Here is a 12,500-nt window from a genome sequence, read left to right on the forward strand (position 1 = left end):
GAAGTGAAGAGGGGGAGAGAGGGGGGGTAAAGGTTTGGGCCGAGCTGCAGTCCGAGCTGCCTCTAGTGTTGCCAGATTCTGTGAGTGAAACAAGCGACCAGGTCTATGAACACTAGCCCAAACACATCAGCGATTTTCAAAAATCATCTTGAAAGCAAGCCCAATTAAGCAACTACACTTCTGAAACAAGCCCAAGCAAACGCAACCCCGCAACTATGAATAGTTACAAGCGACTTTAAAGGAAAACAAACCCAAAGTCGCTTATAAAATAAGCAGACCTGGCAACACTGTCAGGATCTTGCAGGCCAGCGCTGCCAGCTCTAACGCATGCGCACAACAATATGTGCATCAGCCAACAGTTTGTGCTGAACTAAGTGCCAACCTGAACTAAATGCCAGCCTGTCTGTTGTAGTCTGAAGTCATCTGTTTGGTGGAGAATCACCACATGTAAAACAAGGTGAAAACATTGGAAAGAAGGCGGGCGTTCCGTCAGAAGCGTGCTTCTGTTGACTCAGCACCGAGCTAGTTTCTTACCGGGTGGAGAATTGGTTCATCCGACCATGCCTGTGTGTGTGTGTGAGGGAGAGATCTTTTTTCTTCTAAGTCACGTTTTAAGCCATGTTTTCACTACAATGCCAGTATATTACCAGCTAGAATAAATGTCATAACCTGCTGGTATAGGCAGTGAGAGAGTTGTTTTGAACTTTTGACATGCCCTCCTTGGCAGTAAAAGTGCTGGTAATAATGCCTGGTATGCGACAGGTTTTCATTTGTTACGGTTTTCTCATCATTTCTTTTTTCAAGTTCAAGTTGATTTAAGTCATCTAATCCTGGCTTCTCTCCCTCTCTTCTTCTCTTCCATGTTTACCGTCTCTCCCTCTCTTCGCCGTGCGCTCTCATCCGATCAGGTAAGAGAATTGTCTTTCTTCTTGTTCTTGGTTCATGGTGTTTCGTTTTCCAAGTCCCACACATTACACAGCCCAGGAACTATGCGGAGGATTTACAGTAACATATCATCTCTGGGAGTTGTTCTTATCTGATGTTGGCCTGAGTGGACTTTAAAGCTTATCTTTGAGAAAATGAAAGGGACTTTTTTTCCCTCCCTCTTTTTCATGGGTTTGAAGTTCTCCAGAGTGCGGTGGTGAAAGTTGTGGGTGTGATGTTGTTTTTTTTGACACACTGATTATGTTTTTATCACGTTTTGGCACATTTCTGTGAAGTCTCAGAGAAGAGAACTATTAACGCCTTAACGGCCAGAGTGACAGTGTAATAGTGTTACAAAAAACACTGCTGCCAGCGAAAACGAGCGATTTTACAGTACCCTCATGTAATATTCTCTGTAACCTCCGTCCTCACGGAGATCGGCTCATTACAAGCACAGGGTTCTCGTAGTATGGGGGGAAATAATTGTCCGATTGCGGTAGTCCATTGCACAGCTGTGGCCATTTTGAATCTGGATTGTTTTTGCCGTAAAGCAAGAGGAACGGAGATATAGTAGTGATTTCCCCACAGGAAATAAACAGGATTTTTTTTTTAAATGACGTCAATTCCGGCAGTCATCAGGCAGAGAAAGCATCATTCATAGGGTAGATAACAGCGCCATCTGGTGGAAAACCACTGAAAACCTCCAAACTCGTCGTTGGGAGGCTGCGCCTTGGCAGAATTCGACGCGTTAACACGTCCATGGCAGGCAAACACGCCTGAAGGTTCTTGGTTGGCTATAATTCCTTTCATACGCAGTGAAACACAATTCATTTGCCATGTTATCATTCTGAATAATTCAGCAATAATTTGTTGTTGTGTACAGTACTTGCATTCAGCATCTTAGACAGTACGACCTTTAATCAAGGCAGTAATCGAGGTCACATGTGTTTCATTAATTGCATGTGGTGACAAGCAATGCAGACGGCTCTGCTAAAAAGTGAAAATTATGAAAATAATTTGTTATAAAGAGGAAAGAAGACATGATGACATTCTGTGTACAGGATATCGTCTCTGTCTGGGTGCAAACCTCATATGTCCCAAACTGTTACTTTTCAGGATTCAAATAAAAAAATAGCTGAATCAGCGTCGCTTCGTGCCGCGTTTTGAGCTTGTAGATCTGCTACTTTTGAGGCTTTTGTGTGACGCTGTAGTATGATCAAGCAGGGCAGTGGTTCTCAACCAGTGGTCCTTGAGGGGGGTTCCAGGTGGTCCTCAGCTAAATGATGGAGAGTTGGTAACCAAATGGACCCTTATTAGATCTTTAACTCTTGAGAGCATAAAATGAAACCAAATGGACCCGTAAGGGTGTTGTTAAACATCTGCATTACTTACTTTAATTGAGGTCTTCACAAATGGAGAATGTAGAAGAATTGTTATTTTGATCAACGTTTGCCTGTCATCTCTCCTGTACCAACATCAATACAGCATGGAATTGTGGACAAAATCGTATCCCAACGATAACAAAATATTCTAAGTTGATTGATATGAAAAGTAACAGTAACAGATGGGAAACCAGCTTCCTGGTCATAACCAGACTGTGCTGAGAATGGCAAAACGTTTCCACAGACAAATAACCAAACCAGAAGAATTTGGTGACAGAACAGAATAAGCTCGCCTATCCTCTATGCAGTGGTGGATGGTTATAAGTCTGCCTGAGTACTGACTGTACTTATGTAAAAGTTTTGAGTATCTGTACTTTACTTGGGATAATTATTTTAAAAACATCTTACAAAAAAATACATAATGAATTAACCGTTTCTGCCCAATTTTTTTTTATTATTGTGAAAACAGCCAATCTACAAGCTCACAAGGCGTAGCGATATTATGTCGTCAGCTTGTAGATCATCTATTTTCACTATTTTTGAACATTAAAAATAAATAAATTTGAAAACAGCACTGCACTGATATTCAAAAGAAAACCACTGAAGTAGGGCAACACAGAACATTTGAATATAGAATGAAGTGGTTTCTGATTCTGCCCGACAACAGCGGTATATGTAACTAAATAAGACAGACAGGCCAGTGTTCCAGTTCATCACAGGAACACAGGAATGCTCTGCTACGCTACGCTCTGGTGGGATTGTTTTTAGAACTTTGTTCACGCCCACTACGCCCAGAGGAACGGGACAGGGGAATTGTGTAATTGTTTGCTTGTTTGTCTGTCTGTCTGTCACAGCGATAAGAGGGTCAAGGTCATGGCACAAGGTCAAAATGATCCCCCAGTGGATATAGAGAGAGAGAGAGAGAGAGAGAGAGAGAGAGAGAGAGAGAGAGAGAGAGAGAGAGAGAGAGAGAGAGAGAGAGAGAGAGAGAGAGAGAGGAGTTGTGTGTTTCTGACAGGAAATGTGTCTGTCTCATCTCACATCCACCAGTGTGTGTGTGTGTGTGTGTTAGACAGGCATTGTCAGAAGTAGCTCAGCTTGTACACAGAAATAACTCTTATTTGTGCACTTGAGCACACACACACACACACACACACACACACACACACACACACACACGAGCACACGAGCACACGAGCACGCGCACACAGATCTCAGGGCAGGCAGGCTGACTTCAGTAATTGGAGGTTGGCTGAGACAGGTGGCAGTGTGTGTGGTGGGCAGACTGTCAGAGTGCCTCCTCTCTCCAGCCGGGTAATTACAGCGCATCACAGAGTCAGCACCACACACACACACACACACACACACACACACACACACACACACACACACACACACACACACACACACACACACACACACACACACACACACACACACACACACAGGGAGAGGACTGTATGAGTGTCACAGAGTTTAGAATAAGGGTTTTCTTTAAAAAAAAAGAGGAGGAGATGGAATGAGAGAGAGAGAGAGAGAGAGAGAGAGAGAGAGGACATTCTCATGCATGTACATTTTCTTGCTTCATTCCACCTCCTGATTCTAAATGGAGCTACCGCCCACACACACACACACACACACACACACACACACACACACACACACACACACACACACACACATAGGCATAAGTGCACACCCACTCCTCATATGAAACACTAATGCCAGCGTGCGTGTTGTGCAGATACTGTATGTGTGTGTGCGTGTGTGCACGTGCGCGCTGGCGTGTCATACAGCTGTTCACTCCTACTTGTGTATAAATATAGACCATCATCATCTGTCATTTCCTCCAGCTTCTGGTTGGTTTAACTTGAGGGCTAGAGGACGATGGCCGGGCCGTACGTTTTCTTTTCATCATGTGCCAATAACTCTTTATATAATAATACATGTATGTATGCACAAAGATGAGGATGAAATAACAACTTATCGTCTCTGTCGGGCGGAAACCTCATATATATGTCCAAAACTGTCCCTTTTCAGGATTCTAATTAACCCATAAATACCTGAGGCCGATATATATATATATTTTTTTTTTATCCGTTTTTTTTAGAAAGAATTATAATAATAAAAGAATAAGAAATCTCAATATTTTATTCCGGGGACCCCCAGGAGCAAAGATTGAGTTACAAATGTTTGCTTAAAAATATACATTTTCAAGATTTTTCAAAAATAGCAGATATGCAAGCGTGCTCTATGAGCTTGTAGATCTGCTATTTTTGAGTAGCCCAAAGAAATCTAAAATGACACGACATGGTCTTAATGGGTTAAACATTTTCAAAAGTAGTAGATCTACAAGATTTCGAGATCTACTACTTTTGATCGTTTCGTGTGACGCTGTAGTAGGGGTGTTAATTTAGGAAAAAAACCCAAAAGTTAGAATATGGAGGTAATAGGTTTCTGCTCCGACAGCAACGATTATGATAGCAGTGTGAGTGTGTTCAACATGCTGAGCGAAGGTCACTGGGCTCGCGGTGACACTTCTGCATGCGCTGGCACTTTGGCTTTGGTCTGCTGCTGCTACTGCCATCCATAGTAGTTATCAGTTATCATCACTTATTACCTCGTCTTTGTCCTTTCATCAATCCCCTCGCCGAGGACAATTAACCCATTAAGACCTGAGGCGATTCTTAAAAACAGTTTTTTGAAAAAAATCACCCAAAAAAAAATATCGTGATTTTTCAAAAATAGCAGATCTACAAGCTCATAGCGCGGCACTCGGTGCCACGCTATGAGCTTGTATATCTGCTATTTTTGAATAGCCAAAGAAATCTAAAATGACACAGATGCGTTCCAGGTCTTAATGGGTTAAACATTGGATTATGTGATAAATCAGTGGTTCTCAAGTTGTAAAGAAAAAAAAATACCATGATTTTAGTTTTTTTACGTAACATTAACACATTAACCGCCAAGAACGTAGTCCTACGGTCCGTTAAATCCAACTGTTAAGCGCCGAGACCGTAGCCCTACGGGCTGCGGTCTTTTCGCGCATGCGCGGTCCGGGTGCACTTTCGGAATTTTTTTGATCCACTTCCGTTTCCGGTTTGATGACCGGAAATAGAATTATTTGGGATCCGGTTTTGACGATCACGCCCGCTCCCATTCTACAGACGAAACTGAAACTCAATTCTCTTCCTGTAGTTTTTTCTCCTCGCATTTCACTGTTTAAAGGAGAATTCCGGACATTTTAAGTGTTATCTTTGATGTGTCGTTACTCACCTACCGACGTAAACAGTGGCATTGTTTATTTCCAGTTATTCCCCTGTCGTCAAATTTTCAACCCCCTCCGTTGTCATAATGGGAGCGCGTGTCATAGGGAAATTCGTCTATTATAACCGATGCAAAGTTATTTTTTTCTCTACTACTACTCATTGTGGAGTCTTATGATAGTCAAACATGCAGTGAAAGTTCCTGAGAGGCTACCGCTAATGACGAACGAGCTAACGCTAGTTGCTTGTTTCTCTCCCAGAACCTGGCAACTTGGTGTTGCCATGTTGAGAAACAAGCAACTAGCGTTAGCTCGTTCGTCATTAGCGGTAGCCTCTCAGGAACTTTCACTGCATGTTTGACTATCATAAGACTCCACAATGAGTAGTAGTAGAGAAAAAAATAACTTTGCATCGGTTATAATAGACGAATTTCCCTATGACACGCGCTCCCATTATGACAACGGAGGGGGTTGAAAATATGACGACAGGGGAATAACTGGAAATAAACAATGCCACTGTTTACGTCGGTAGGTGAGTAACGACACATCAAAGATAACACTTAAAATGTCCGGAATTCTCCTTTAACGTAATCCGCTCTAACTACAACATGGATACCCCGTTTGACACGCGATCTTCACTGGGAGATACAGGGAGATCTCGCGGATGTAAACAGACCGTGTAGAGCTCAATCTTAAGGATTTTAACAAGATCTATGGCGACATGAAAAAAACAAAAAAACAACAAAAACACCTTGGCACTGGTGAGTACATTATGAGATTAACCTCTGGCGGTCGATGTGTTAAATGTAACATTAAAATCCTAGTGTTTTTCCAATTAGTTTTGGGAGCCCACTCGCAATATATTCACGGCTCATCAGTGGGCCGCGGCCCACAGGTTGAGACTCCCTGTGATAAATAATTACCGTCTCCGTGAGCCGCGGTTACTGCATTGATCAAATGTTGTTTTCTTTTTTGTCTTTGTTCATGTTATACAAAGCAATTATGGCCCAGGCATTACCATAAAAGAAATGCATGACAGACTGGCACTGCTTTTCTGTGGACTCGTTCCCCTAAGCCTGGAGGAGTCAGGGCTGAAATAGGAAACCTTCTGTTTCCCCAAGCGGCCGTTCTACCTCCTGACCCACTGCCACACTGTTACAGGAGGTACAGCAGGTGCTCTTCCTGGCATCATGTCAACGTGTCTTTGAGCAAGGCACTGAACCTGTGGAAAGTAGGTCGGAGAGGCTTTTTGTCGGGATCAGCCGAGAACGCAGGAGTCTATACCCAACGTTTTCAACTGATTTTGACCCAGGGACCACCATCCTGACTAAGAGCAACCTGGGGACCACCACTATTGTGCGTGGTGGGTCCATCATAGACCCACCCCACACAATAGTGGTGGGGGGTTCATGCACCACAGGGAGCTGGAGAAAATTGCTAATCTAATAAAATACAGTGATTTTGTTTGAATATGATGGAATATGATTAAGGATTACTGTGATTATGGTAAACTCACATTTCATATCATACACACAATACAGTAAGAACTCCTGTAAGTTATTAAAAGTAAAAAAGAAAAAAATATATATATTTTTTTAATGCATTGCCAGGGACCACCTGCAATACCTCCGTGGACCACCAGTGGTCCGCGGACCACCGGTTGAAAACCCCTGCGCTAGACCATTTGTTCTCATTGGCTCCTTGAGGGAGTTCCAGGGGGTCCCCAGCTAAATGATAGTTAGTTAGGAACCAAATGGACCCTTATGGGTCTGTAACTCAGAGAGTGTACAAATGGAACCAAATGGACCCTAACGGTCCATTTGGTTCCATTTGTACACTCTCAGAGTTAAATCAACATTGATTTTACTATATAAATTGGGGTCCCAGGGATAGAAATGCCATTAAATGGGGGTCCGTAGCCTCTCTAATGCATGTCAAACTGGGGGTCCTTGAAATTAAAATGGTTGAAAATCACTGCTAGAGCCGTACAAATCTTATGGGGTCCTTGCCATATCTTTTCAAATGGGGTTCTGCAGGCTAATAAGTGTCAATTTGGGGATCCTTGACATGGAAAAAGTACCACTGGATTAGACCCCCTGGAAGATGGAATGATGAGGTGGAGCGCCACAAACTACCGTCAGCTCCCAGTACTTATACCGCACGACTTCCCACACCCCAAGCTACTCATACGCTGAGTTGGCCGTGCCCGGTATCGAACCAATGACCTTGTGGTCTAAAGGCGAGAGCTCTACCGACCGAGCTACCCGGTCACACGTGTGACTAGTCACGTGTGTGAATGTAAAACAGATGAGGAAAAGACAAAAGACACGCACATCCCAGACCCAGGCTGGGTGCTGGATCAACATGTAGTGAAAATAAAATAAATCCAATCCACTCACAAACTCCCGTTTGCAGAATGTAAGAACCATTAAAGGGGTAGTTCACCCCCAAAATAACTTTTTTTCTATTGATTACTGACCATCTGGAGCCTTGAATTCATAGATATTTTTTTGTTTTTGTCACATTCCTAAGCCAATAATTTGATTATAATAAATGTGTCCCCATTGATTCCGGTAGGAGACACAAATGCATTTGTGTCTCCTACCGGAATCAATGGGGCTAAATTTATTATAATCAAATAATAAAGGAAGGAATGCGACAAAAACAAATAAATTAAAGGGGAAGACCACTCATTTTCAACATTGAACTGTCTTACACCTTAGAGCTGTTGTGTGGAAATAAGAAAAAAGTCCCCCCCCCCTTCTGTGTTGATGTCACTGATAATAATAATAATAATAAACTTTATTTGTATAGCACCTTTCATGACATGAAATGCAGCTCAAAGTGCTTTACAGAGCAAGAATACAATTACAGTTATAACCAATTTAACAATAAAGCAAACAAAAATAAAATAGAATAAAATAAAAGCAAAGGCATAAAACAACATTAAAATAGGCAATACAGTGAGGAATTAAAAATCAACCAAAGAATCAGCTAAAAGCAAGAGTGAAGTAATAGGTCTTGAGCTGTGCTTTAAAGCTATCGACAGAGGCTGCCTGTCTTAAGTGTAATGGGAGTTTATTCCACACTGTCGGTCCGTAAAAGCAGAATGCTGCTTCACCGTATTTTTTATATGTCATTGTAGGCACCTCGAGCAGGTCAGCACTTGAAGACCTGAGGGCCCGGTTTGGAACATATCTCTCTAGGCAGTCAGAGAGGTAGGAAGGTGCCAGACCATTTAGAGCTTTATAAACTATTAAAATAATTTTAAAATCAATCCTAAAAACAACCGGGAGCCAGTGTAGTGAAGCTAGAACTGGAGTGATATGTTCTCTCATCCTAGTTTTAGTTAAAATTCTGGCTGCCGCATTTTGAACAAGTTGTAATCTGTCAGTTGTTTTTTTTTTTTTTGGCAGGCCAGAGTAGAGTGCGTTGCAGTAATCAAGCCGAGAGAAAACAAAAGCGTGGATCAGCGTTTTTGCATCGTCTAACGACAGATAGTCTCTAATTCGTGCAATATTTCTAAGATGAAAGAAAGCAATCTTGGTGACATGATTAATGTGTGTATTAAAATTCAATTCAGAATCGATAATAACCCCCAGGTTCTTTACTGTGGTGTTACTTTCTACAGCCAGGTTACCAAGTCTACTTGTTATTGATTCTCTCTGCTCACTGGAGCCAATTATGAGAACTTCTGTTTTATCCTCATTTAGCTTAAGAAAGTTCTCACTCATCCAGCATTTTATACTGGACAGACAGGTCAACAATGGGTCTAGAGCTCAGGGGTCGTCTGGAGCTACTGAAAGATACAGCTGGGTATCATCAGCATAGAAATGGAAGTTCACTCCGTGATCGGCGATGAGTTCTCCCAGCGGTAGTATATACAGGGAGAACAATAAGGGACCCAGAATTGAGCCCTGTGGAATACCAGAACAGATGTTGTGTTTGTCTGAGTCAAAGTTAGCTAGACTGACAAAATAGCTTCTGCCTGTTAGGTAAGAGTAAAACCAAGACAAGGCTGTGCCTGACAAACCAATCCAGTACTCCATGCGTTGTAGTAGAATTGTGTGATCAATCGTATCAAAAGCAGCGGTTAAGGAGTCAAGGAGTAGGAGAACAGATACATTTTTGTCGTCAGCGGACACCCTAAGATCATTAATTACTTTTACAAGTGCTGTTTCTGTGCTATGACCTTTCCTGAAGCCAGATTGGAATTTGTTATGAACCTTATTGTTCTGTAGGAACACATCCAGTTGATGAAAGATAGTTTTTTCTAAGACCTTGCCCAGAAATGGCAGATTAGAGATTGGTCTATAATTACCCAGCACCAATGGATCAAGGTTGTGTTTCTTGAGTAACGGCCTGACTACAGCCGTTTTCAGTGAGTCTGGAAAGACGCCTGAAAGTAGAGAGCTGTTTACAATTCTTAGGATATCTCCAAAAACACTGTCTAAAACCTCTTTGAGAAACGGGGTGGGTATTGCATCCAGTGAGCAAGATGATGATGTCATCTGTGATATAGTTTTACGGAGTTCCTCTTCATTAATTGCGCAGAATGATATTAGGCTTCCTCTGGAGTGATCTACATTTTTGCACCATGCACCATTTGCCGCATTTGCAGTGCTAGCAGCAGCATTCATAATACCAGCTCGAATGCTAAAAATTTTGTTTTCAAAAAAGGATGCGAACTCATCACACTTAGCTTTAGAAGCAGGGAGCGACTCCTTGTACGCCTGGGGGGGGGTTTAAGAGATGTTCAATGGTAGAGAATAAGACATTTTGCTTGTTGTCATTGATAATGCCTGAAAAATATGCCTGCCTTGCTAAGCGCAGTGCTTTGTTATAGGCCACTGTTGACTTCTTAAAGATCTCTAGGTGGACAGTGAGTTTTTTTTTTCTCCAAATTCGCTCAGCTTTACGACATTCTTTCTTGAGTGAGCGCATGTGCTCGTTGATCCAGGGTGTTACTCTAGAGTTAAGTTTCTTTTTAGTTTTCATAGGAGCCACTATGTCGAGAGCTGACTCTAATTTGAGATTAAAATGTTGAACCATATCATTCACTGAGGGAGCATCAAGTAGGGGGGGCACCTGCACACACGCCAGATGACGAGGAAACTCGTTTGCTGCAGATGAGCTAAAAAAACGTTTTTTTATAGTATATTCTGTATTGTTTTTCCCTAGATCAGAGACAGTCATATTAAAACACAATAAATAGTGGTCTGTTAGTTCGGGCTTATCAATAATACTGTCAACAGTGATATTCAAACCTTTAGTGATCACCAAGTCCAGGGTATGCATGTTTATGTGTTGGCCCAACAACATGACCTCAATCAATTATCCAGTTCTAGGCAACATAGAGGGGGGGGAGACTTTTTTCTCATTTCCACACAACAGCTCTAAGGTGTATTAAAGACATAGTTCAATGTTGAAAATGAGTGGTCTTCCCCTTTAACCCATTCAGACCTGAAGCTGATTCTACATGTCTCCTAAATCCCAACAGTTATCTGAAAAACCTATGTTTCTATGTCAGTGGTGCTCAATCTTTTTCATGTCAAAGACCCCCAAAATGATATGTATTTGGCCGCGGACCCCCATCAAAATATTTTGTTCCAGGGACCCCCCAGAAACAAAGATTTGAGTTAAAAATGTTCGCTTTAAAAATATATATATTCAAAGATTTGCACACATTTTCACGATTTTTCAAAAATAGCAGATCTACAAGCTCGTAGCGCGGCACTCGGTGCCGCGCTATGAGCTTGTATATCTGCTATTTTTGAATAGCCCAAAGTGTAAAATAATGCTTTTTAGCTCAAATCTAAAAATGACACAGTTCCAGGTCTTAATGGGTTAAGGTCTGAGGATGGAAGAGCCTGGTGGATCGAAACTGAACAAAATTCAGCAAACGGTAGTATTATACTCGTGTGCATATTTATTTGAACCTGTGTGAACGGGTGGATGTAACGCACATTGTAAAGTGGTTTGGATAAAGGTGCTGCTATATAAATGTAGGAACAAAAGAATGGCAGCAGCACTCAGTCTGAACTAATAGTTTGTTTACTGTGTGCACGGCTCAGAAGAGTTCATAAAAACAAAAGGATGCCAGCGCTGACGGAGATGTCCTTAAGGTACTTTGTTTTATTTAGATTAGGCACAGACGGCATACAGAGAGTTCCTCCTCAGCGTAATGGAAGGACTGATCTGCCGAGAATGTGTCTGTATGCTGTCTGTGTACCTATGTAAATAAAACAACTACTGTACCTTATCCCTTTAAGACCGGGAACGCATCTGTGTGTTAGTTTTAGATTCCTTTTGGCTATTCAAAAATAGCAGATCTACAAGCTCATAGCGCGGCACCGAGTGCTATGAGTTTGTAGATATGCTATTTTTGAAAAATTGTGAAAATGTGTGCAAATCTTTGAATATATATATATATATTTAAAGCAAACATTTGTAACTCAAATCTTTGCTTCTGGGGGATTCTACAAATGTCTTCTAAATCCTAACAGTTTTTTTGAAAAACCTATGTTTCTATATCAGTGGTTCTCAAACTGTTTCATGTCAAGGACCCCCAAAATGATATGTATTCGGCCGCCGACCCCCATCTCAAAATATGTTGTTCCAGGGACCCCCCAGAAGGAAAGATTTGAATTAAAAATATAGATCAAATATTTGCACAAATAAATGTAAAAATGACACACAGATGCGTTCCCGTTTTTAATGGGTTAAGATCATCTATCTATATTAAACCTAAGGACATTAAGTAGTAGTAGCATTAGTACCTAAGGTACCTTAAGGACATCTCCGTCAGTGCTGGCGTCCTTTTTGTTTTTATGAACTCTTCAGAGCCGTACACACAGTAATCAAACTATTAGTTCAGACTGAGTTGTGCTTGCATTCTTTCATTTCTTTTTAAGCTAACTGTACATCAA

At 41.6% G+C, this 12,500-nt stretch overlaps 1 protein-coding gene across 1 annotated transcript in view; it reads left to right on the forward strand.

Annotated features, from left to right (window-relative positions):
* The window catches only part of dbn1 (drebrin 1), a 98,078-nt gene that overhangs the window by 26,606 nt on the left and 58,972 nt on the right, over positions 1–12,500 (forward strand).

Source organism: Gymnoscopelus braueri (genome assembly GCF_963280865.1).
Source record: "Gymnoscopelus braueri genome assembly, chromosome: 8".
Taxonomy (NCBI): domain Eukaryota; kingdom Metazoa; phylum Chordata; class Actinopteri; order Myctophiformes; family Myctophidae; genus Gymnoscopelus; species Gymnoscopelus braueri.